General features: G+C 45.9%; 1 long non-coding RNA gene and 4 other non-coding genes across 7 annotated transcripts; 3 read left to right on the top strand and 2 right to left on the bottom strand.

Moving 5' to 3' along the window:
• Positions 1-904: 904 nt before the first annotated feature.
• On the top strand, positions 905-978 carry TRNAI-AAU. The gene has a single exon. It is a non-coding gene; the product is annotated as a tRNA-Ile (tRNA).
• A 2917-nt stretch (positions 979-3895) lies between these two features.
• Positions 3896-16938, top strand: LOC103665073. Of its 3 annotated transcripts, XR_569223.2 has the most exons (7): positions 3896-4253; positions 6292-6773; positions 10059-10191; positions 12153-12277; positions 14490-14682; positions 15287-15423; positions 16110-16574. It is a non-coding gene; the product is annotated as an uncharacterized LOC103665073 (long non-coding RNA). The 3 variants fall into 3 exon arrangements; XR_005838851.1 differs by lacking the exons at positions 12153-12277; positions 16110-16574 and adding an exon at positions 16605-16938 and having other exon boundaries at positions 3897-4253; XR_569222.2 differs by lacking the exon at positions 12153-12277 and having other exon boundaries at positions 3897-4253.
• A 2888-nt stretch (positions 16939-19826) lies between these two features.
• On the bottom strand, positions 19827-19909 carry TRNAL-UAA. Its single transcript has one exon. It is a non-coding gene; the product is annotated as a tRNA-Leu (tRNA).
• Positions 19910-24349: 4440 nt separating this feature from the next.
• TRNAT-AGU lies at positions 24350-24423 on the top strand. The gene has a single exon. It is a non-coding gene; the product is annotated as a tRNA-Thr (tRNA).
• A 1365-nt stretch (positions 24424-25788) lies between these two features.
• TRNAV-CAC lies at positions 25789-25861 on the bottom strand. The gene has a single exon. It is a non-coding gene; the product is annotated as a tRNA-Val (tRNA).
• Between the last annotated feature and the right edge of the window lie 351 nt (positions 25862-26212).

Below are 26212 nucleotides of genomic sequence, written 5' to 3'. Positions count from 1 at the left end.
TATCAAGTACTAAACATCTTAGAGACTATAGTGCGCATGCAGAAGAAGACCATATAATACACAGATAGATGTGCACAGATGCACTTACAAATGGAGAGTAAAGGTTTTTAGAATGTACACAGACCGATCAGCTTCTGAACACTAGAACCCGAGCTCAGAAGGAGCCGCAGTGGGAAGAGGAGAAGCAGAACGCGGCCGAGAGAGCGGAGGAAGAGAGGCCTTGGCTGCTCCGCCGGCCCCTCCCTGGGCGGGCACCTGCCGGCAGGTGGGCCAGGCGCCGGCTGGAGAGGGCGCCCTCCTAGGTGGTTTCCCGCCGTGCTCCTGAGCCTCCCGACTCGCGCCTCGCCTCCTCCTCCCCTCTCAGTCCTGGCGTTTCTCCCTGATTCCGGACACGCGCTGCTTCCCACAGACCTCGTCCTGGTTTGGGGGTCCTGGCTCTCTGCCGCGGGTCCCGGCGCGGTCAGAAGCTCCTCGGAGACCACCGCGGTTCTGGGGCCGCCGCCGCCGCCAGCCCCGCACTCGGGCGCCACCGCGCGTCCGGGGAGCCGCACTGCAGCCCCACAGCCGCGACGCTCCGCGGCGGACTCGGGATGGGCGAGCGGGGGCTGCAGGGTCCCGGGTCCCCAGCGTCCGGGCGGAGCTGACCTGCCGCGAACAGGCCCCAGGAGCGGGGAGGCACCTGGGTCTCGCTGCCGGACGTTGGCCTGAATCTTCTCAGGTTTTCCTGGAAGAAGCACGATCCCTTGAGGCAGAATATGGAACTTTTTCCTTCCCTTCTCCCCCATCTACCCCTCCAGAGGGAAGGACGCGAAGAATAGGAACAATTTTCTCTTTTCCCCCAAGATCAAGAAGGGAATGCTCTTTTAGTGTCTTTTACAGACCCCCCCCCCGCCCCGGGCATCCTGGCCGGTTAGCTCAGTTGGTTAGAGCGTGGTGCTAATAACGCCAAGGTCGCGGGTTCGATCCCCGTACGGGCCAAGCTGTGCAGTGCTTTTGCGCTGCGCGCGGAGAGTAATAGCAGTACGGGCTTTGCGTAATCAATGAATCTCTGAACTTGGTTGCGGCGAGTCTTGGCCCCTCAGATGGACGCAGTTAAGTACCAGCCTCAGGTCCAGCTTATCCTGCACCTCGCTAGCAGGGCAGCTTGGCAGCAGCGACCAGGGACAACGGACAGCGTTTGTCTTGTTTTGTTTTCCGGTGAAGAAACTGGTTTTGGAGGGGAAAAAACCCTGAATTATTTGATAGTTTCCTCTGAAAACCAGTTGTGGACTCACCCTTTATCTCACTCCTTCTGGGTCATTCTGCATTCCCCAGTTCAGTCTAAAAGAAAAAAAGACTAAAAAATGAAGAAAAGATCTTCCAAAACTTTAATAGTAAGAATGATTTGTTTTATACACTTTCACACTTTATCTGAAATGAAAGGGTTGAGTAACTTGAAACATAATTTTGTTTCTTTTTTGCGTAAGTAATACCTACTTTGATGTGCTTCAAAAAGAAACTTTAAAAAGATAAACGGAGATGTTTTCTTTTCACCCTTGTTATTGGTCTGCCCACTTCTCACCATCACCTCCTAAGTAAACTCTGTCCACAATTTCTCATTTATCCTTACTGGTTTTCCTAACTAAGGCATGCATATGTAAATATTTATATTGATTATTATTTTTCTTCTTTTTCACACAAAAGATAATCATTTACTCATTGTTTTGCATTTGCACTTTTTTTCTTAGTATACCTTGAGTATTTCTAACTGCAATTTCTACTTTGTACACTGTCAAAATTAAAGCTTATTTTCAAATGCCTTGGTCCTGCCAGCCAGAAGTTGAATTTGGAAACTTCTCAACATTGTACAAAGTGTAGGCTTTTCCAGCCCAGGGGAGGAGGTAGTGGAAATGATATCCTTAATTTTCTCTAATGTGAACAAAGCACTTTCTTTCTTCGGCCATATCACATTTAGAGGCTTGAATATGGACTCCCAAACTGTTTATCAAAGGAAATTATGTACAATTTTAAAAAATATTTATTTCCTTGTGGAAGGAAGCTTTTAATTTTGCTCATTATTGGGCCCCTATGTGTACATAATTAAACTTTGGGTTTTTTCCTCCTATTAATTGGTCTCATGTAAATTTAATTCTGAGACTAGCTAGAAGAAACTTGAAGTGTAGAGAAAATTCTTCCTCTCCATCAGTACAGCAACTGCAAAGGCTCTAAAGGCAAGTGAACATGCAGTACTGTAGAGACAGATGACCTGTGTGGCTGAAGGAAGCTGGCAAGGAAAAGGGTCCGGTGCTCTGGCCTCCTGTGCCCATTCCAGTCTTGGAATCATCTCAAGCTTCAGGCGGTCCAGCTGAAAAGTCTGCTTTTTGTGAGGTAGGTTGGCTGATCTGTGGGCTTTGTCATTAGGAAATAAGGAAGAAGCTGGTAGAGGGTGGCAGAATATGCCAGCCCAAAATATGACACGTTGGCACAACGATCATTTTTAGCTAAAGGCTTTTGAAAAAGCAGCAGATACAAGAAAACCACTCCAAACTTTCTTCTGATTCTTAAAAGCAGGAGATAAAATTCCCATGTGAAAGATGTCTTCTTTATTCCAGGAGAAGAGTCACATTCTAATTCTCAAGGATAGAAAGTTGAGGCTCAGGGAAATCTTATTAAATTAACCCTAATCTTCCTAGTCACTTCACCCAATTAACTACCCTAGCCCCAGCCCCTTTGGCTCATCACATTTTCCTGATTTTACTGTCCTTTGTCCAATTCAGTATATACATGTGAAACTCTACCTGCTTCTTTGGGCTTATGAGGGCTCCCATGTTACATAAAACAGGTTAAGTAAAGTTGTGTGTTTTTCTGTTAATTCGTCTTTTGTTACAGGGACTCATATCAATAACTTAGAAGGGCAGAAGGAAAGATTATTTTTGCTTCTCTTCATTGGAGTGAGCGACTGGAGTTTTCTGATGTGTGCATTCTTAAAAGTCCCCAGGAAACAAAATTCAGACTGTGGAAAATCTCAAGTTTCTTCTAAAAATAGAAGGAGGGAGAGTGAAACTATAGATTCAAAGAACTTAAGTGACATGTATGTCCAAAGACTTGTTTTTTAAAAAGTATATGTGTAATCTATCTATATATCTATATATATGCTTTTTGTAATATATTCTATATTATATAGAATATTATCATTATAATATCTACATATAATTGTTATATATTATAGGGCTCATTTATAAAATATATGAAACAAGTGGCAAACTTTGAACAGTAATTGAATACTTAATTTTATTTTTATTTTTAGATGTGATCATTGTTTTGTGATTAGGTTTTTTTCAGAGTCCTCACCTTTTATTTTTATTTATTCATACTTTTTTCCTTATCTTTTAGAGATACATACTTGAGTATTAGTCCTGTGCCAGTTATATTGGACCCTGAGACAAAAGGAAACATCAGTAATACTGATTCCCTATTAAAAACTTGGATATTGTATTCATTATGCATCTTTTGCATTGATTTTTATTTTTAAAAAATACCACTTTAAAATATCTCCTCTTTGCTAAGGTTTTTGGTAAGCCTTCTAAATTTTGTGCCCAGGCAGGCGCTGACTCGCCTTACCCTACCCCGGCTGCGCTGAAGTTACGGAGCTTCATGTCTGACATTTACTTCAGTGTGTAGGGGGAGTGAGGGCTGGAAATAGATAAGTTGATAATTATTGAACGTGTTAGATGTGGTTATGGGGTTTACGATACTATTCTCGGTCAAACCATATCGGGGGCAGCAAGGGAGCGGGAAACGCTAGCGGAGCATTCACCTCGAGAACCAACCACAGAGGCGCAGAGCCCTCCCAGGTTCCTAGAGCGGACCGGAAATGACGCCCGCGGGGAAGCCGAGCCGTCCGGTTGTGGAGCCGAGAGGTCCCTGTGCTCGCCGGCTTTCCGGTGACGTGAGCTCCCGCGGAGTGGGAAACCGGCTCCCCGAGTCCAGAGGACAGCAGGACCGCTATGGGCTTTGAGGCGGCTCGAGGAGGGCCAGGCTTCGGAGCCTGGCACCTGACGAAGGCGAGACGTGGGGGGGACACGTCCAGAAACGTAGGTTCGCGACGAGAGCTGCCCCCGCGGCACACTGCTGGCTGCGGGGGCTCCCGGCCTTCGGGCGGGAACCGAGCGGATGACTGTGCAGCGAGAGTGCTCGGGCCCGGCAGCAGATGGCCGTGGCTTGGCCGCTCCCCACCGGGGAGGTCCGCCCGGAGCCGCCTGGCCTTGCGGACGGTAGGACGTCCCTGTTTGTGCGTGGGGTTGGGGACGGGGACGCACGGGAGGGGGGGTTCGGTGCTGGAGCGGCAGGTGCTGGAGCGGCAGGTGCTGGAGGTTACTGCTCAGGGTAACAGCATCTTCTGCAGAACCATTCCCTGGAAGGCAGCACTGATGATTCTGGGCCTCAGTAAGTGTGAGAGGTGTACTGTCCTGGGGCGGGGCGCGGGGACGGGATCGTCCTAGCAGTCCGTCGACCTCAACACCCTGCCTCTACCTCGAAATCAGTGGAGATTGGAGTTGTTGAGCAGTGTTAATGTGCAGACGGCGACGGGAACCCTGGGGCTCCTGTCGGATCCCAGAGGTGCTTCTCCCTCTTCCTTCTGGGGAGACACCGTTCTTTGACACTGTGTCTAGTCGAGGCGTGGTGGCTCAGCCGGCTCTTAATTCGTGTGTGTGTGGTTCGCCGAGTGAAATTTACCAGCCCCGTAGTACAAGGAAAGAGCGGAGGGGCGGAATTCACTTTTATCTCTGTCTTTGTCTAAGGTGAAGAACTCCGCAGTATTTTTTCTCTGTTTAAGCAGGTTTTTCTTCAGCAAAAATAGAGTCCATGTAAGGATTTTCTGGCACTGATAAGAGCTCAGTGATAGAATTTTAGTGTCTTTTCTGTCAGGAATTAGGGTGAAAATTGAGCGATGCTCTTAAAAGCTCCAGTGATCTGAAAAAATCCTTCAAAAGATCTTTGCTCTGTTGCAGTAGTTGTAAGAACACACAGGGAGGAATTCTGTGCCAGCTACTACCAAACAGCTTTACAACTATTTTGTGATTAATCCTCACAACCCTGCACGAGAGATGCGTTTACACCGTGTAGAGCTGGGGCTTAGTGAGTTTAACTTGCTAAATAGGTCGAGATCACATAGCTAGTAAGCGTCAGAACCAAGGGTTTGAATTCATCTTTGTATGACATCAGAGCCTGTGTTGTTTACTTTTAAGCCAATGGGGTGCTTCTGCTACAGTCTCTCAATTTTTAAAACGTCTTTATTATAAATATACTTTTTGAGAAACATAATATATTCATGTGATTCAAAATCAAAATACTAAAGAAGGTACATAGTAAAGTCTCCCTCCTACCCAACCTCCCATCCAGCTGTTCCGTTGCCACCACAGCAAACAGGTAACCATCTTTGTTAGTGTTTTTAGCTGTCTCTCCAGAATTCCTTTGTGAATATACAAGCAAACACAAATCTATGTTCTTATTTTCACTCTTTCTTGTATGTTAGAGTGCACATTACACTTACTTTTCTCCACTTACCACCATCTTAGTAATAGCTTATTTATGTATGAATAAACTATTATGATAACATAATAAATACATATTTTGGTGGTCTTTATCTATGGTTCTTGGCTTATAGCTCCCAAAATCTTTGTAGTTTCCTTAGAGACTAGAATAAGAGGGGCATCTTTTGCTGTATTTGGTGTTTACCCTTTGGTTCCTGAAGTATCTTTAGAGTGGTAAATGTAAAAAGAGTATCTTCTGTTATTCACTACAAACCCCTTTCAACCACACCTGAGTTTATGTTAATAAAGTGATTTTTTTGGAAAGCTCCTAGTAACTTAAAATAGGGTTAGGAACCAATTTTGAGTTTAGAGGATTGCAACTTCCAGCTCTACCCGCCCCCGCCCCCCGACTTCCAGCAAGGGGAGAGGGGCTGGAGGTTGAATTGATCACCCATGGCCAATGTCTACATGCTGATGCTCTATATTTTCTATCCAGGTCCCTTTCTCCTTTGGTTTCCTGCACCATAGTAGCTAGAGAGCCAAAAATTCTTCCCTGACTCCCTTATAGTTGGAGTGGCTGACATGTGACCTGGGTCTGACCATTGAAATTCAAGTGACAATCACTTCTGAGGGGCTTCCAGAGAGAAACCTGTTTTTAAAGGGAGTGACTTCTCTAAAAAAATAAAGTCTTTGTAAAGGTACAGGGTGACTTAGCTAGCACGTTCCATCAGCTCCTTACCTTGAACTTTGCTCTTCTCTCTTCCTATTTGGACCGCAGACAAGATTCTTGGAGTGACAGCAGCTATTACGCGTCTGTGATGCTGAAAGCCACAGGACAGAGACAGTTAAGAAGACAGAAGATGCCTGGGAACGTCATGCCATTCTTGACCAGTGGTGCCAGCCCTGGAAGCTTTACCCCAGGACCTCTTGTTAAATGACATGCTCACTCCTTTCTGTGTCACCCACTGGGTAGACTTTCCCATTGCAGGGAATTCAGTCCTAACTGGTGATACCAGCTGGTAAACACTAGCACCTGTTCTGTGCCAGTGCAGCTCTAACCACGTTATGTATTAACTTTGACAGTCCTCATAACAATCTTCGGAGATAGACCGAAAGATCTCAGAAGTGTGGTTCCTGAGCCAACAGCATCACCACTACCTGGAAACTTGCTGGAAGTGCAACTTTGGGTGCCTGACCCCAGACCCGAATCAGAAACTCTGGGAGTAGAGGCCCAGCAGTCTGTTTTAAGAAGCCTTCCAGGTAATTCCGATGTATGCTGAAGTTTGACAGGTTTATCTCTATAGATAGGGTGCTATACCCATTTTACAGACAAGTAGACTGAGCTGAATTTAAGTCACTTGCCTCATGTCCTTCAGCCAGTAAGACTAACTACTCGGTCTGTATCTATAATGACTACATTACATCCCATGATAAGAACTCCTGCTCTAGAGAAGTGGTCTCTAGTACCCCTTTGAAAAATAATGTACCCCCTTGCACATATGAAATTTTACATCATAAGTTTAAGCAATGGTAAAGAATGTGGTTTCCAGTCCATTGTAAATTATGACATTTTAAAATGTGTTCAATCACTCTCTTAAATGTATCCAATGGAATCTAAGTACCTCAGTGATTATTATTTTAAACAGACTATTATCCATTTAAAAAAAATAATTTTCCTCTAACATTTGAAATTTTATATCCTCCTCTTTGTACCTGAACTTGTATTTTCATTTCCCTACCCCACAAAAGTAAATTCTGTTGTAACATGGCTATTTTTGGTCTACCTTGTCATACTTCTCTGCACCAAAAAAGTACGAACAGTGAATTTCATATTTTTTAAAAAAAGTTCCAGTGACTTTAACAGCTTTAAGAGTAAATTTATTTTCTGTATTAAGTTATTATGATTTTTATTAGTATAAAATCAAATTCATTGTGAATGTATTATATATTTTGATAAGTTAACAGATAAAGTCGAATTGCAAATGCACCTCTTAATGAGATGGATGTTGCTAAGATTTTCTAATGAATTTATGTATCTATGGATCAATATTCCTTGTTGCAAGAATGAGAAAAGTTCAACATCAGTTTTATGTCAATTTTCATTATTATAGATATGAGAGATTATATCAGTTTACATAAGTAGGTAGGAATTCAAGGATTTTTGAAGTAGGAATGCAATTCTGATTATTCTGACTCCTGTATTACATGCCAGAATCACATTATGTATTACAAAAAATTGTTAATCTGTTGCTGACGACTGGGTTAGACCCGCTTTTGTTGAAAGCAGATGTGAGAAACCACCTGAGGTGTGGAAGGCCTTTGTCTTGCTCACTGACATCATTATTTTAGAGCCTGTTGTCAGATGCTTTGAGGAGGCTTTGTGTCTTGGGGCAACATGAAGATACCTTGGGATGGTTGAGAGTTACCTCCTGTTTCCTTAGTGGGCGAGGGGTTGTGACAAAAGGGTAGGTGGGAAAGCAGGAAGCTCCAGGCAGATCAGTGATGATGAGTCTACGTGGAAGCCCAGGGTCAGCAGGTGGATTCCCTGAGAAGTGTGTCCGTGTATCCCAGGGATGCACGTATCCCAGCTTGAAAGCTAAAGGATACTAAGAGATCTCTTAGAATCATCGTCGCCACGTTCTACAAAATGTAAAACAGATTACTTGAGTTTAAGTTTCTCACCTGGAAAGTAGGTGTATCTGCAAAGAACATGGAGGTAAGCTGCAAGTCACAAATTGTTTGTACTCTGTGTCAATATACACCCCTGAGAGGGGATTATTTGAGTATCTTGCGTCATCTTTAACTTTTTCTTCACACAGTTTTAGGTAAAGATTCAAATACTCTGAATATGTCCTAAGTTCAGTAGACACCTTGTCCTGGTAGCAATAGTCATAGCCAAATTCTTAAATTCCAAGAGATTACCCTTCATGCCACTTCTGGACTTTGGGCCTCAACCTCCAAAGGGGGGTTCTGTGTAATCCAAACGAGGGGAAATGAGTTTAGAATCACAAGTATTCAGCTTGTTTTCATTCTTTGCTGGCCCCACATCCTCCTGTCATTTCTCCTGTGTCTGCACTAGGTTGCTTTTCTTCTCTCCGGGAGTACACTGATTCATTTCTCTTTTCTTTTCTTTTCTTTTCTTTTCTTTTCTTTTCTCTTTTCTCTTTTCTTTTCTTTTCTTTTCTTTTCTTTTCTTTTCTTTCTTTCTGTTGTGCACAGAACACTTAACATGAGCTCTGCCCTCTTAACACATTTTTAAATGTGCAGTAGATTAGCACTGGCTGTAGGTACAGCGTTGTTCGGCAGATCTCCGGAGCTCACTCATTCTCGACTGAAACTGTGCCTGTTGATGAATAACTCCGTTTGACCCCGAACCCCTGACAACCCCCGTTCCATTCTTGGCTTCTGTGAATTTGACTGTTAGATGCCTCAAGTAAGTGGAACCATGCAGTATTTGTCCTTCTGTAATGGCTTATCTCACTTAGTCTATCCTCAAGGTTCATCCATGTTGTCGAATGTTGCCGAATTCCATTCTTTTTAAGGCTGAATAACATTGCACTGTGTGCACAGACCATGTTTTCTTAATGCAGTTGAAATCTAGGTTGTATTCACGTCTTGGCTATCCTGAACATTGTTGCAGCGAACAAGGGAGCGCTAAGATCTCTTCCAGATCCTGATTTCGATTCTTTTGGATAAATACCCAGAAGTGGGATGGCTGGAGCACGGTATGCTTTTGATGTTTTGAGGAAACTCCATGCTGTTTTCATAAGTGCTGCAGCGTTTCATTCCTACCCACAGGGTGCAAGTGTTCCATTTTCTCCACATCTTTACCAACACTTGTCTTTTTTTGGGAGGCGGGTCCTTGGTGTTTTGATAATAGCCATCCTCACAGGTGTGGTGAGGTGGTATCTCATTGTGGTTTTGATTTGTATTCCTCTGATGATTAATGACACTGAGCATCTTTTCATGTACCCGTGGGGCCATATACATAAATATCTTTGTTGGAGAAATGTCTATTCGAGTCTTTAGCCCAATTTTTTGTTGACCTATTCGTCTTTTGGTTTTGTTTATTGCTATTGAGCTGTAGCGGTTCCTTATATAGAGAATTATCCCTTATCAGATACAGGGTTTGCAAATATCTTCTCCCATTTTGTAGGTCGCCTCTTCACTCTGTTGATGGTTTCCTTTGCTATGCAGAAGGTTTTTAACTTGATGTCATTCCGCTTGTCAGCTGTAAACAGGAATAATTTTACTTCTTCACTTCTGATTTGGATGCCCTTTCTTTCTCTTTCTTGCCTCATTGCTCTGAGTGAGGGGCTTCTGCTACTACGATGAATAGAAGTGGCAAGAGTGGGCATCCTTGCCTTGTTCCTGATCTTAAAGGAAAAGTTTCATTTATTCACCTGTGAGAATGATGTTAGCTGTGGGCTCATACTTGATCTTAAGTTATGTTTAGGTACATCCTTCTAAACCCAGTTTGTTGGGAGTTTTTTTAATCATAAAATGTTGTCGAATCTTATCAGATGCTTTTTCTGCCCTGTTAAGATGATCATGTGACTTTTATCCTTTCTTCGTCAACGTGGTGTATCCTGTTCATCGAGTCATCGTTGAGGTGTGTTGGCGATGATGAACACGCTGGCAGACCCAGCAAGAGTGTGTCCCAAGTCTACCAGTTTGGGTGAGTCGAATGTTGTGTTCACCTAGGATGCAGAAGCCTTTTAGTTTTTGATTTCTCAAAAAGGGAGTCTGTCCATGAATTGTTACTAAATTGGTGTGTTTGTGGGAATAAGGAGGTCCACGGCTTCCTACAGCCCGTCTTGCTCCAGAAATAGCACTGATCTTGTATTCTCAGTGCACCATGACGGATCACCCAGCTCTTGGAGTACGGCCGGAGCGTTCGTGGTGGGCTCTTATCCCTGCTAGCACTGTAGTTCCAGTGACTGCTTCCTGAGAGTGCGAGGCCATCCTGGAAGTTTAACTAGCTCTGTGGTAAAGGAGCTCTAGCTCTTGACCATTCCAGTTTTGAATACTCCACTTGGGATTTACGGTTTTCTGAGCACTGGGGCCATGATTCTGTGATGGCTTCATCACTCAGCAAAGAGCACAGGTGACTACATGCCAGACTGTTCTAGGCAATCGGGAAACAGACAAGGTCAGGGACCTTATGGGCTACTGGGAGGAAACAAAAAATGTATCTCTGGTAGATAAGAGCTATGAAGAAAAAGCAGAGTGCGTGGACAGAGAAGGAGGAGGAGTGCTCTATCATGTGGGGTGGAGAGCAAAGGCGGCCCTTGAGCAAAGAACTGGATATTAATTATAAACTACACTTGCACAGAACTGCCAACATGGGAGTATGGACACTTAAGAAATCCCATCTTTTCCTTGGCCTTGTAGTTTTTGGAGCCCTGAATCTCATTTGCCTAGTGGGGAGAGAGAAGCTGGCAGAGTGAATGGCCCATGATGCTCTCCACCCACCTGCAGCTCCGGGGCCCCAGGAGTCTTCTCCACACCCTAATGTCATTACACCTTCCCCCCACTCCCAGCCCAGAATCTTTCAGCTGCTGGCCACTCACTCAGTGACCCTGACCTCTCTTTTCATTACCTCTAGACTTTGTTCCTGAGCATAGGGTTTCTTCCTTCCTCTAGAGCAGAAAAAAGGGACACAAAGGATGGCTTTGTGTCGAGTGCCAAAGAAAGCTGAGAACATTGGCTGTGTTCGCAAAGGCAGATTAAATCATAATCTTGGGTCCATAAGAATTTTCCCACTTTTATGATGTCACTAAGTGGTCCCACCAATGAGCAAGCAGGATAAATTACCTATATTCTCAGTCTGTCTGACTGTTCCTTTCATCTGGCTCGCTCCTATTGACCCTGCCTGCCTTGCAGTCCTTCTGAGCAGTAACTGCTATTTCTTCCCTACCCTTTGTTACCGCTGGGCCTGGAGATGGGTAGGTCTCCCTCTTGCTCCTCATTGCCCCTTCTGGGTTTTGTCCTCCCTTCTCCATAAAAACACCTAATCTGGAAGCTTTTCTCCTAGACTTGACCACTCTTCCTTCGTTTTGCTGTCATCTACAGACTGTTGGAATAATTCCTCTCATTCCTTGAACATTTAAGTCCTTAGATCACTCTCAGTCTCTGATACTACTCCTGTCGTAATTCCTGGTGATGTTAGTATCCAGGAAGGCGATTTTTCCTGTGCTCTTGGCCTCCCAGTTCCCTGATCCGTCATCCAGTGATCTTGTTTCCACTCTCCTTTCAACCCCTCATGTGCCCCAAACTCAGACCAGTGATTTCCACCTTCTTTTGCGTCAGGTCACAGTCATGAATACACCTTCCATTTAGACTATGCCTGCGTGTGAATATTTGTAACTGGAAGTTTTGCAATCTACTACTTTCTTTGCTACCACAGGTACAAAGTATGAAGTTAGTACCAAATATGTATCCATTGTCCTACAGTCTTGCCCATCCCCCCCCCCACACCCTCACTTCCCTCCTTACCCAAACTAGAGTCCATGGCTCACCACTGCAGCCACTCTATTGCCCACACACTTACCCTACATGTTTCCTCAATACTTGTACGAGATGTTTACCCTTCTAATAATCTGCATTTCTATTTACTCATTGCCTGCACCCATATAGGTGAATGAAACTGGAAAAAAACAAGCAGACTGACTTGTCCAGCTGTAAATTCATGACCGTACACCTTGAGTGAGCCCTTCATGCTGCCATGTGATCCCACACCATTCCCCAGCCCACTGTTCTAGGTAACTTCTCACCTCCGCAGATCTCCAGTACCTTCTACCCTGTGCTCACCTCAGCTATGACTTTGCCTTCTGTTACTCTGAGAAAATAGAAGCAATCAGAAGACATTTCCCATACCTCGTCATTACCCCATCTATCAACTTGCTGGTATATAGTCTGCTGTTCTTTCTGACGACTATGCAGAGCTTGCTCGTTCATCTGCGGCCAGCCCCGGGAATAGTGACCTCTCCTTCAAGTTACTAGTATCTGTCTCCTGCATGTTAAAAACAAAAGACCTTTGGTCCCACATATTCCTCTAGCTTCAGCCTCTTTGCTTTTTCTGCAAGCTCTTCAAAGAGTTGTCTATTGTTGCTATACCCACCTCTCCCGGTCTGTCCTTCCTTGACACCTCCTCTTCTGTCTTTTTGATAGGCTCTACCTGTCGTTCCACGCCAAGAGCTTTTGTCAAGGTTGCAGTGGCCTTCTCATTGATGAACTGGTGATCCGTTTTCATGCCTCACCTGACTTGGCTTATGGGTGACATTTGACACAGACGTTTCCTCCTTCTTGAAACATTTTCATCTCTTGGCTTCTGGGACTTCTTCCCAGTCCTCTTTGTTGGGTACTTCTCATCTCTGGGTCTCTAAATCCTGAAAAGCTCAGTCCTGGACCACTTCTCTCCTTGGGCCACACTGAAACTCATTTACTCTCAGTGGTTTTAATTCCTATGTATTGTGGATGTTTCTCAAATTTAAATCCCGGTCTCTCTAGCTTGGACCTCTTTGCTAACCCTCACAGTAGTATATATACTCACCTAACATTTTCTTTGGAGATCTAAAAGGCATATCAAATGTAACATGTCTAAAATAAAATTGCTTCTCACTCCCTTGTGCCTCTGACTTGGTCTAACCCATATCAGTAAAGGGCAACTCAGACTTTACCAATCTGAATCCAAAAGCCTTGAGGTCGTTCCTGACTCCTATCTCTTTCGTATCACACATCTCATCTCATCACTAAGTCCAATGGCTCTGCCTGCACAGTAAGCCCAGTATGAGACTGCTAATGCCCTGCTCAACCAAGAACATTCTCCAAACCACCATCGTCTCATATGGCATCACTACTCCAGTAGCTCCTGTGTTCCTTGCTTAAACCCATGCCCTATGGTCTAATCATAATGCAGCAACCAAGCGAATCCATAGAAATGTGAGTCTGATCTTATTCCTCTGCTCCAATGGCTTCTTAGAATAAACACCAAATTTTTTAATGTTACCTGATGGATCTTACACAATCTGGCCTCCATCTCCTTTCTGACCTCTAGACTTTCCCCTCTCACTCCACCCCACTCCAGCCACCATGCTGGCCTCCTCGCTTGAAGTGATATGTGATTGACTATGAAATGAGGCAGTCAGCCATTGTCATATGTATCCACACAGGGTGAACACGGTTTGGCCAATGTGGTTGAATAAGCTTTCAACCCAAGCTTGGGCCTCGAAGGATAGATTTATACTGGCTGATGAGAAAAGGGAAACAGGAGGACCTAGTAGATGGGATTGAGCAAAGGCAAAGGGTTGTACCACTCTAGGGGTATCTCCATATGGTAACCATACTTGTTTGCAAACCAGTATCAGGCACCTGGAACAGTATAGACACCATAGTAGGTGGTGAAGACATTTATTTAGTGAACGAGAGATATTTGGATGGTACTTAGTGGGCAATGGGACAGAAGGTTTAGATGGAGCCCATTGGAGAAACACTTGCCTGTATAGGATTTGGGAAACAGTGTGGTGAACACATTTTGGCAGAGAGGTTGAATTTTTGGAGGGAGTAGACAGAAATAAAGCTCAAAGATATGTTGAAGCTAGATTAAGGAAGGGCTTGGATGTCACTCGAAGGATCACATTAGATGTGCTCAGGGAGATGTTAGGGGGCTTCCAAGAGTGGGGGAGAACCTGATAAAGTTATTGGGGGAGGGGCTGTCAGTCTGGAGTCTGGAATGGTGGCAATAATGGCTGGAGCCTGGGAGAGACATTAGGAGGCAATGTTCCAGAACTTCACACTGTGGGCCTACAGTACTTGTTAAATAGGGAGCTAAATTGTAGAGGGGATACTGGGGCTAGAATGGGAGATTTAAGAAAGTGTTAGGAATGAGGGATCATTAGGAATTGTCTTTGAAGGATGAAGAGTGAATCTGGAGGGTGTGGGGAAATGCCTCCCCACCTCTTCCCTTTCCATCAGTGCTTTAGGATGAAGAAACTGAAGAGAGACGTGATCCTCACCTGTCATTTCCTGGCCACCATCCTGATGTGGTGGTCTTTCCTCGTCTCCTCCTGGGTGGAAATAGAACTGCCTGGAGATCCCAACATCCTCGTCAGTGCGCCCTTCAAAGACTGCAGTAGTCAAATGTGCTGGGTGCCCAAACACAAGCCAAGTGAGTCCTGGTTTAACCTGCAGCCTCGGGTACCTGCCTCCTGCCCACCTCGCCGTCCCTGCCACTCCTTCCCGTTGGTGCCCACCCACACCTGCTGTGCTGCCTGTACACCTGGGCACTCGGAAAACCAGGGAGTGGACCCTAAAAAAGGACGAACTTATCAGACTCTCTCTTGTCATCCTTCCCTGATTCTAGCCTACTTCATACTGGGTGGAGGTCTCATGATCAGCGCCCTTCTCCTCTCACTCTGTTTCAACTTCTTGTTGCTGGTCTTCCCTCAGTTATTCCCTGAGACCCAGAAACAGTATGTTTCCTGTGCTTTTATCTTCATCATCACAGGGAAGGAGAGGCAGGAATGAACTCGCAAGGTCTTGGCTTTGGGTTAGGGTGGGATTTTCACTTGATTAGCTTTTTAAACACTGTCCAGGAGAGTACAGAGGAAAAGAAAAGTCTAGGAGAAACACACGGTCTCAAAGGAGGCAGAGGAAAGTGAGGGCGGTACCAATGACATGATTCTGGTTCAGTGATCATGACCCAACAGCGGAACCTTGGAGGGCTGGCGTAGGCTAATCAGACCTGTCTCGCCCCTTTCTTGGGTTGGCAGGTACTTTTGTGTTCCTCTCATTATTTATGCACTACATGCAAATTTTGGAAGTGTCTCAGGAACCTGATCCACCAAAAGTCACCTATAAGTTTCCTTACTTCGTGAACGTGTCCAGCTCTGGCCTGTCCTAGTCTCTGGTGAGTGATCACTGGGTTCTGATGGAGGAAGGTGAGTTAACCTCCCAGAAAGTGGGTAAAGCTCATTTCTTTGATCTCCCTTTTCTTTTGTCTTAGTCTCAAACATGTGAAAGTTTTATCCACAGCCGATTATCTAATGTTCTCCTTTTCCTCTTTGGTTTCTGGGCATTGGTGTCCCTTATGATGCTTGTCCAGGAATTCATCCTAATGTCCAGTGACCTATATTAAAAATTTTGTTCCTTCTTGATTTCTTCCTGCAATTCAGTTTTGCAGTATAAAACCCCAAAATTGGGATTGAGAAGCGAACTCTCTGCAACAAACATACCTTGAACAAGGGTGTAGAATGCAGAATATGGGAAAGAGGAAATAGAAAGACAACATGTAGGACCAGTTATATAATTTGTGAGGCCCAGTGCAAAATGAAGATGTGGAGTCTCTTGTTCAAAAATTATTAACAATTTCAAGACACTGATGGCAGAGCATTAAAGCAAGTGTGAGGCTCATCCAAGCACAGGAGGACCCTGTGTCTCCGCCCAAGTCATGTGACTGGGAAGTCAGCTCGGACGTGTTGTGGGATGATAACAAAAACATGTGTGGGTAACCTGCGCTTTCGTTTTTGGTCCAGTTACGCTCTTTGAAAATTAGAGTTGTCCTTGCCAGAATCATCAGTATAGTTATTTTCTTAGGAGCCCTCTGCCTCACAATTCCCAGTGTTTGGAAGCTGTCAGAGTTTTAAGATCCTGACCCTACCACATGGCTACCATTTCATTAGAAGACACAACACTGAGCCTAAAACCGAGCAGAAGGCGTGAACAGAATGAAGAGGACTCTCTGCCCGTGACTGGGGTTCCTCAGCCACTCACCCCAAAGACAGTGTCACTGACTCTGGAAAGAACTGACTTCTTCCCCTTGTTCTGTTCACTTATCTTTCCGGAGCCCTGGACCCCAGGTCTGTTTCATGGCAGAGGAAGGGAAGGAGATAGAATTGTGTGTGCGGGAGAAGCAGATAGGCAGCCTGGTAGGGGCCTGCTTGCCATTATCTCCACAACGCTGCGCTCACAGGGGTGCCTGTTTTACGGGGTGTTTCCTTGTCCTTAACAAAGCCCTTATCCCATCTGTGAAGTTTAATAAAAGCCCTCTTTCCTCTGGAAGTGTTGTGACTGGTTGTTTTTTCCCCACAGTGTTATTTCAGCAACTGTGGCTGGTGGGCACAGCTTCTGTGTTTGGGGGAGAGGTCGTCCTCACTCTGCTAGCTGGTCGTCTGGTGCACCAGAAAGGCGGTAACCACGTGGCCCTACCACGTACAAAACCATTGCCGTGGAAGGCGCAGCAGACGGGTCCTAGAGACCAAAGAGACACTGCCAACTGTCTGTTCCACTGAGAATATCCCACACAGGTGCTTCACTGACAGAGGTGTTGATGAGAGAACAGTTCTTAGAGAAGGGAGAGATGAATTCTAGACTATTTTAAAAGCTACAGAAATTAGGGGCGCCTGGGTGGCACAGCGGTTAAGCGTCTGCCTTCGGCTCAGGGCGTGATCCCGGCGTTCTGGGATCGAGCCCCACATCAGGCTCTTCTGCTATGAGCCTGCTTCTTCCTCTCCAACTCCCCATGGTTGTGTTCCCTCTCTCGCTGGCTGTCTCTATCTCTGCCAAATAAATAAATAAAATCTTAAAAAAAAAAAAAAAAGCTACAGAAATTAATCCGGAACATTTTCATTAAGGACAGTTTATAAAGGAAGAAAACAGTTTTCTTTTAAAGGGCAAAGGAACTAATACTGCGCACTTACTACTGACCAGGCGCTGTGCTACACACAGTGTGTGTGTGTGTGTCTGCTCGTGTGTGTGCTCGTGTGTGCATATGTGTGTGCGCGTGTGTGTGCTCGTGTGTGTGTCTGCTCATGTGTGCATGTGTGTGTGTTTGCTCGTGTGTGTGCTCGTGTGTGCATATGTGTGTGCGCGTGTGTGCTCGTGTGTGTGTCTGCTCATGTGTGCATGTGTGTGTGTTTGCTCGTGTGTGTGCTCGTGTGTGTCTGCTCGTGTGTGCATGTGTGTCTGCTCGTGTGTGCATGTGTGTGCGCGTGTCTGCTCGTGCGTGCATGTGTGTGCGCATGTGTGCGCGCGTGTGTGTCTGCTCGTGCGTACGTGTGTGCGTGTCTGCTCGTGTGTGTGCTCGTGCGTGCATGTGTGTGCGCGTGTGTGTCTGCTCGTGTGTGTCTGCTCGTGTGTGCATGTGTGTGCGTGTGTCTGCTCGTGCGTGCATGTCTGTGCGCATGTGTGTGTGCGTGTGTGTCTGCTCGTGTGTGCATGTGTGTGCGCGTGTCTGCTCGTGCGTGCATGTGTGTGCGCATGTGTGTGCGCGTGTGTCTGCTCGTGCGTGCATGTGTGTGTGTCTGCTCGTGTGTGTGCTCGTGCATGCATGTGTGCGCGCGTGTGTGCTCGTGTGTGCATGTGTGTGCGCGTGTGTCTGCTCGTGTGTGTCTGCTCATGTGTGCGTGTGTGTGTGCATGTGTGTGCGCATGTGTGTGCGCGTGTGTCTGCTCGTGTGTGCGCTCATGTGTGTGCTCGTGTGTGTGTGCTCGTGTGTGTCTGCTCGTGTGTGCATGTGTGTGCGCATATGTCTGTGTCTGCTCACAATCCAGTTATTAAGAGATTATCTCTATCTTAATAACGAAGACACTGTGGCTCAGGGAGAGTAGGTAGCAAAGCCAGAACTGGGAGACAAGATTGTTGGGCTGCAGTGTCCACGTGTCCATGAGCTTTTCCCTTCTCAAGGTCTCAGGTAAGGGGATGACTTATCTAGATCTGGGCAATCTGCTCCAAAGTCTTCATTCTGAACTAGCCTTTGAAAAGCAAACATCTTTTTCCTAGAGAGTGACTACCTTTGTAGGAATCCTCCTATCTAGATAACTAAATTCAGAGAACCCCTATGATAAAGCAGAATGTTAATTGTTCAAAGTTTCTATCGTTTTGACTTAATTCATTCCTATCCTGCGTAAGGAACCCTGAGGGTCAGCCCTATGCTGTCAGAGCAAGACATTCTTTATAAAGTTTTATTTTAAGTATTTCATCTTTTCTCCATTATGCTGGGTATATCTTTGGTGTACAGAGCCAAAGGATTGAAATCTCGCCACTTGGAACGATGTGGATAGAACTAGAGAGTATTATGCTAAGTGAAATAAGTCAGTCAGAGAAAGACAATTATCATATGATCTCACTGATATGTGGAATCTGAGAAACAAAACTGAGGATCATAGGGGAAGGGAGGGAAAAATAAGATGAAACCAGAGAGGGAGACAAACCATAAGAGACTCATAATCATAGGAAACAAACTGAGGGTTGCTGGAGGGGAGGTGGGTGGGGTATGGGGTAAGTGGGTGATGGGCCTTAAGGAGGGCACTTGATGTGATGAGCACTGGGTGTTATACACAACTGATGAACCACTGATCTCTACCTCTGAAACTAATAATACAGTATATGTTAATTAAATTGAATTTAAATGAAAAAATATGGTGTTGGGATTACCAGCAGTTCTCTGGAGATAAGGTAGAGTTAGATCTGTATCTCACATATTAAAACACAGGAAAAATTGGATAAAGCAAAGATCTAAATACAAAAAAATCGTGTACATTCTAGAAGAAAGCATGGCATTCCTCTATGACTCTTTTTGATCTCCTAGTGGGGAAAGACACATCTAAGTCAGACGCTGAACCAGAAGACTCATCACTTTGGCCGCAGACCCAAATCACTGATAAATTCTAAGGCAAATAAACTGGATTATCAGGGACATATCAGAATAGGGCTTAATTGATTCATATTTAAAGAGCTCCTACAAATCATAAAAGACCTAACAACTAATAGAAAAACGAGTACACAGAAAAGGAAATACAGGCGGCTTATAAGCTTTAAAAGTGCTCAACAACACTAACCCGAGAAAGGCAAAATCTAAGCGTTCATGTTCTGCTGGGGAGGGTTCAACTCTGCTTTCCGGAGCGAGCTGACGGGACTGCCCTGGCCGAGCTCCGACCACCCACCGTTGGAAACTGTGAGAATCCCCGGTACGTGGTTCTCACTTCGCAGGGGCCGCAGAGAACAAGCGCTGCTTTCCTGGAGCCTCAAGGGCAAAGCCTCCAAGGTCGATGCCCCTTGCAACTGAAGTGCCTGGAGTATTAACATCTCTTTACGAAGACTGTCGACTGACTTGGGTGAGTTTTCCTTGCGTTGGCAATTTGATGGGGTCGGGGCAGAAAATAGTCCACGCAGGTACCACTGACTCGCCCTCCTTACTGCACAGCAGGAAATGTGTTCGCAGAGGGGTGGAAAAGCAGACACCGGAGCCGACCCGGCACATTGCCAGGGGCCAACCCCCTCCCCAGGAGGGGTTGCAAAGACGAAAACTTGCTCTACCGGGAGTGGGGTTCGAACCCACGCGGGCACACGCCCATTGGATCTTAAGTCCAACGCCTTAACCACTCGGCCATCCCGGTGGCTGGGCTCCTCCTGTTGGCAATTATTTTTTTATTGGAACCAATGTATTTGTGCTGCGCATGAAAGAAATACAGAATTATTTCTGTTTCTGTGGAATTGCACGAGAAGGATTGTGATGGAGAAAACAGCACGCTTTTTGTGCTTTCAGAAAGCGCCCACTTTCCCCCAGCTCCCCTCGCTAGATCACCGCCGGTGTTTCAGAGAAATCGCTGTTTTTATTTGATGGAAAGCAACACGCATGAGGGGAGAGACAGAGAGTAAGAGAAACCACCGCCGGGGTGCACCTGCTTCCTCTGCCCCTGCAGACGCCCCCCCAGTCCTCCCGGAAGAGACCGTGGTTCCTGCTGTGGCCCAACCCTCCCCACCTCTCAACCCTCCCAGTGCTGGAGGCTGCAGGGCTGGGCCCCGAGGGACAGGAGGTGAAAACGAGCTCGCCCTGGCGGGAAATTTGGAAACCCCTAGTGGACACAGTTCGAATTCGTGGCTTTGATTTTAATGACAAGACGCTTTCACTGACGCCCAGTATGTCCACATAGGAGCGCACTGAGCTCAGCGTGGGCTGCACAGAAAGACACCCCCACCCCAACTCCGATATAGGGAGGACCCCAAGAATCGGATTTCCAGCAAACACACCCAGCTGACTAACGTCAACTGTTTGCTGACTACACTCAATCAAGGATGCTAGGAGTGGTCATGGGGAACTTAAGGATCCAGGAAAGAAGCTCCCAGAGGGGACATTTGGGGTCTCTGGAGGACACGGAGCTGAAATGAAATCCCAGAGCACAGGCTGGAATATAATTAATTTATGTAACAATACGGAACACCTAGTGTGTGACAGGGCATCTCAGGCAGCTGAGGGAAGGCCCCCCAAGAGGAGCGGGTTATGTCAGCGGTACAAGACAAGCAGAGGGTCTGAACATGACTCTTCCCAGTTGATGAAGAAGCCCACCCTTCATTTTGAATGTTCAGACTGACTGGGTCCACATCCAGATCTTTCTCTTTTCCTGATAAATTCACGTACAAAGCATGGCCCCCTCACGTGCTGTGGTTGTCCCACTCTGGGTTCTGTCTCTGGCCAGATCAAGGTTCAACTCCTAGAAAGGAGACATTGCCTGAGAGAGTCCCGCGCCTCCCAGGCTCTGAAGGAAACGCAGATCTCTCAGTTCTGGGGTGAGAACTGGGCTGCGGATGGGGTCGGACAGGACGCCAGGGTTCCACAAAAAAACAGATCAGAGATAGAATCCATCATGTATAGACAGATACAAAGGTTTCCAAAATATTCTATTACTGTTGTTCTTCACCTGGGCTACACAGTAGATTCAGCTATTCAGTTAAATTCTTAAATGTGAAAGTAAAAATAAAACTACCAGAGGCGCAGGAAGGAGAATATCCTCGTCTGCCAGTGAGGCACGAACAACAAGGAAATACAATTCTAGTATTTGCTTCCATTAAAATGAAGAATATGTAAAATAAAGGACATAATAGAAATAGAAATAGATAAATGTGATCGGGGAGAGTATATTTAAATTGTCCCCAAATGGCAGGGGCAAGATGGATAGATAGATGATATAATAGCAAGAAGCCATGAGAAGCAGCAAGATCAAAAGGAAATGGACAAAGGACACGACAAGCAATTTAAGAGAGAGATACACAAGACTAACAAATATACAGCAAAAAATTTCCCAAATCATTAATTGCCACAGAAAAAAAAGTAAAAAAAGACAGTACTCTACCACCATTTGATTGGCAAAGTAAAAAGCTGAGTAAAACCCATTATTGTAGGACTAGGAATTAAAGAATGCTCATGTCCTGCTGGTGGGGTCTGAAATCGAGGATGTCCTCCTGGAGAACTTCTTACTCTAGTAAAGGATGTTCCCGTTCTAGCATGGAGCTATTCTGCTCCTGCTTTTGAATCTTCCCCCACCCTTGCTGCCCCTCAAATCCTACCCATGACAGAGGACACTCGGAAGGAAGTTAGTCACAGCATTGGGTGCGGTCTTGTGAAATTGGGAGAAACTTTGGTTTTCATTATTAGGCAGTGTAAATGCATCCTTTAGAATAGTATGCACATTTATTCTATAATAACAGAGAATGTGACCACAGAGCAAGACGGATGGAACTTAAAATTCTAACGCTATTGCAAAAGAGCTCTGCAAACAGACCACACCTCCTGTTTCAGCCGCTGTAGGAATGACGCTTCCCCTGGATACAACCAGGATGCTAGACATAAATATGTGAATAACTGTTTTCTGACACTTGCTGTCAGTGCAGGACCTTGGTCCCTGACGGAAGGGGAACAGACGCCATGAGTCTTCTAAAGGTTTTAGCTTGTTGCCTAAGAGGCAGTTTCTAGGCCTCTAGGCCGGTGGGATTTCCGAGCCAGGCAGGGTCGCTAAACTGGGGGCACAAAGATCACATTTCAGGGAGGCCAATGCAGTTAGCATATTTGGAACAGGATGCCAGAGAGGAGAAACCTGCACAGAGAGACACAGAAAGAGAGAGAGCCCAGTGTTGGCAGAGGGGCTTTGTGGCCCCTTCCGTGGAATACTGGTTCATGTCAGTGGGGTTAAAACTCTGCAAGGCTGGAGGAAAAGCCCTTGGATAAAAGTAAGCTGCATATAAAGTGCCTGAATTAGCTCCCAGCAGCTGTCCTGAAGGGACATCGTAACTTACGGGGCATCAGGGGGAGTCTGTACAAAGGCAGAACCTTAGGTTTGGACCCTCCCTAATGAGGTTTATAGGTCAGCCACAGGTGGGGCACACGGACCCCAAAGAAAACGTTACCTGAGCTTGGAAGAAAAGGGGTTCTTAATGGAGGAGCAGAGAATTTACAAACACTATTGCCGGCAGTATTATGGGATGTAGACAACAAACTCCGAGCTGGCTAATTTAGCTAAAGAGATTTCCGGTCCGGATGGTGACGGCTTGCTTAGCCTTTCTTGCTGTTTATAGTAAAATGTGAGATGAGAGATTGAAGTTCAGGGAAGGACTGTTAAATACAAATGAGCCGGAGCTCACAAGGGTTTGAAAGAAAAGCTGTTTCTTATTCCCAAGCCGCTCCAGATGAAAACCGATGCTAAAACGAAGATAGGGCTTTCAGGCAAACATCAAGTCCAGAGCGCTGTCAGAAGCCAAACGTGTGACTGTGAAATCTTGTGTTGGCACTCCCAAGTGAGTTAAGGCGAGCTCTAGGCAGAACAACAAGCCTCTAAGGATCCTCAGGACATGCCCTACGCAGCCCCTCCACGAAACCGCAAATCTCAGGGGTGTGGCCCACCAGCAGCTTCATAGGAAGCCAAGGTAAACAAGGGCTTATTTTCATCAGGTTCGAGAATGCCGTTTTTGTTTAATACAGAGGTTGGAAAACTTTTTCTTCAATGGGCCAGACAGTAAATATTTTAGGCTTTGTGGACCATACAGCGTCTGTCAAAATGACTCACATCTGCTGTTGTAGCAGGAAAGCAGCCACAGATAATATGAAACGAGTAAGTACTGCTGTGTTCCAATAAAACTATAAAAACAGGTAGCTGGCCAGGTATGGCCTGTGGGTCATCGTTTGCCGACTCCAAGTCTAAAGGACTATGCTCCAGCAACGCTCGTGACATCACAGGTATGTCAAGAGCACGGTGGCTGAACACTGACGGCTTGAGCTAAAAGGGTAGAGGACAGCACAAAATGAAAAGAGGACCCTGAACCTTCCAGATTGTGATGGGAAGGAAGTGGGCTAAGAAGACGACTCAGTAAGTCAGAGAAGTGTCGTATGAACAGGATGGGTGATTCAGAGGGTGAAGCCAAGGGTCCAGGAGGACAATTCCCAGACAGCATGACTGAGTCCCAATCAAGTGGCATCACGTGCCCACTGGCTTCTACAATTGCTGTGGACCAGCGTGTCCCCTGCTTTCGTTCTCTTTGAACGGGAGTGTGTATAGAGCTTATCCTCTGCCTCCTGTGCCTGTCCGGGAAGACAGGTGATTTGTATGCTAGGTCCACAGATGTTCAAGTTACAAAGGATTCTACTTCCCACCTGAGGAACTTCGTCTGAGCCTTCACCTGATTTAGATGATGCCATCCTGGACTTCACCTTGATGTTACAAAGGAATCAGACTGGGAGGGTGGAGTGTATTTTGGCATGTAGGAGAGACAGAATCGCTGGAGGTCAAAAGTTAGGGGGACGTATGGATAAAATCCTAATATCACTCACCCACAGAGTTGGACAGGCAGGCTAACTGCTGGTCCTGAGGGATGTGATGGGTCTCAGAACCATGCAAGACTGGATTCTCAATAGGGTTCTCTTTCCACAGAGGAAGCGTTCTTCTTTGGTTCTGACTGGGGTCCAGGTTCACTTTCTTGCTAAATCCTAGAGAAATTGCTGAAATAAGAACACAGATAAAGGTGTGGAATTTTTAAAACAATACGTGACAACAATACCTGGACTATAAGGCTCTGTGGCTTAGCTGGTTAAAGCGCCTGTCTAGTAAACAGGAGATCCTGGGTTCAAATCCCAGCGGGGCCTTTCCTTTTGTGCTTTTATGAAAACTTGGATTTATAGCTGATTGAAGCCTCAGACAACCAGTCAACCTGCCTGAGGTACTTTGTATAAGAGTTAGAGAATTTGTCACCATGAATTAGCAACGTCTATGCTATGAACTAGACTTGAGCTAGTTTCCTAATTTTAAACTTGTAGCTACTACACTCCACATTTCCTAAGAAACGCGCAGTCTCCCTTCACATTCTGCTTTGAATATAATTCAAAAAGAAGACAAGAAAAAAAGAGATAAAATGTGCATATTGTATAAACTGAGTGCTATGATAACGATCCCTCCTTCTCCCATGATCCTGCATGATCACTGAATGCTTGGAAAGTAGAGCAACCGGATGGAATCTTGAAAGAGTAAGAATGATTAGTGATGACATGAACCGAAACAAAACAGAGTGGAAGACAAGAAAGCTATAGCGAGGTGGGAGGCAAGCGAGACCTGAAGGACTCAGATGAAAATAAAAGGCTGGAAAAATCCGTCAAACCCTAGAATCAAGTTTTATATGTTCTAGTGGATCTTTTTCTTTTGATATCCTAGGGCGTGTCTTCAAGTATATTCTACAAGTCATGCCCTCACCCGCAGTAACGCGCACTTTTCTTGTCAATCAGACGGTGGCCTTGTTCTTAGCTTCTTGCTCCTCCCTGTCAAGAACGCTGAACTCGGATGATTGCTCCTTTAGTGTGTTTTGGGAGCTTTTGCTCCATTTGTGAGGTTTTGGGAGAACTTGTTACATTACTTATGTTCCCAGTGCAAAATGAGAACGCAGGACTTTTTGTTTAAAAGTTACTGAGATTTCCCAACCAGCCATCGCAGAACATTAAATCAAGAGTCTGGCCTGGCGCGAACGCGCGGGTGGCGAGCACGAAGCCAGCCCTCTCTGGGAGTGCGATTTTTTTGCCCAAAGACTGGATTTTAAAGGACATCTAAAAGTGGAATGGAATCCCAAGTGACGGTCCACGATATCAAGTACTTTTAGAGGACAGCTTGAAGGTACTGACGTGGGAATGTTACACCGTATAAACAAAAACTGTGAAAAAAACTTGGTTGAAGCGTTTTCTGTCCAACAATATTTTTCTGGCTCATGTTCTTTTCTCAAACGACTCCTCGTTCCAGGTCCCATTAAACGCCACCTGGCCTTGGCGACAGGGTACACAGGCACCCCGGCCGGGCGCATCCCGGTGACTGTCTAACTTGGGCTGTGCTCCACACAGTGCGGCCGTGCGCCGGATACCATCGCTAGGTTTGAATAGGACGCTGGGTCGGAAAGGGTCGGAGGTGTCCATGAAACGCGCGGTCTAACTGTGAAGGAGAAAGAAAAACTACCCCCCACGGAGCAAGCGTGTTTCCGCCCGGTTTCGAACCGGGGACCTTTCGCGTGTGAGGCGAACGTGATAACCACTACACTACGGAAACTCCTCTGTGCGCAGGGGCGCGCTCGGAGCTCTCTCGTAGGCTTCCTGCCTTCCCCCGCGCTGGTTCCCAAAACCCTGGGGTCTTCTCTCTGCTCAGGTCCGTTACGGAGTCACTGTCCGCAGCTGCATTTTAAACTTGATCCAAAAATCAAGCAGCACGCCGAGGTGAGGAGGTACCCAACTCCCAGGTAGTTGGAAGTATTCAAGGTCTGTGAGTCTTCTGCGAGAGCCAGGACGAGCATCGGAATACTCTCGAACATCTCGGCGCTGACAAGCTTGCACTGCACTCGCGCACCCCTCGGAATGCCTCTCCACCCGCTCACCCAGCGTGGGAATGATTGCCAAACCCTGA

Source organism: Ursus maritimus, unplaced genomic scaffold (genome assembly GCF_017311325.1).
Source record: "Ursus maritimus isolate PB19 unplaced genomic scaffold, ASM1731132v1 scaffold_30, whole genome shotgun sequence".
Classification (NCBI taxonomy): domain Eukaryota; kingdom Metazoa; phylum Chordata; class Mammalia; order Carnivora; family Ursidae; genus Ursus; species Ursus maritimus.
Note: the sequence above shows the minus strand (reverse complement) of the source record. Positions and strands in the feature narration are given on the sequence as shown.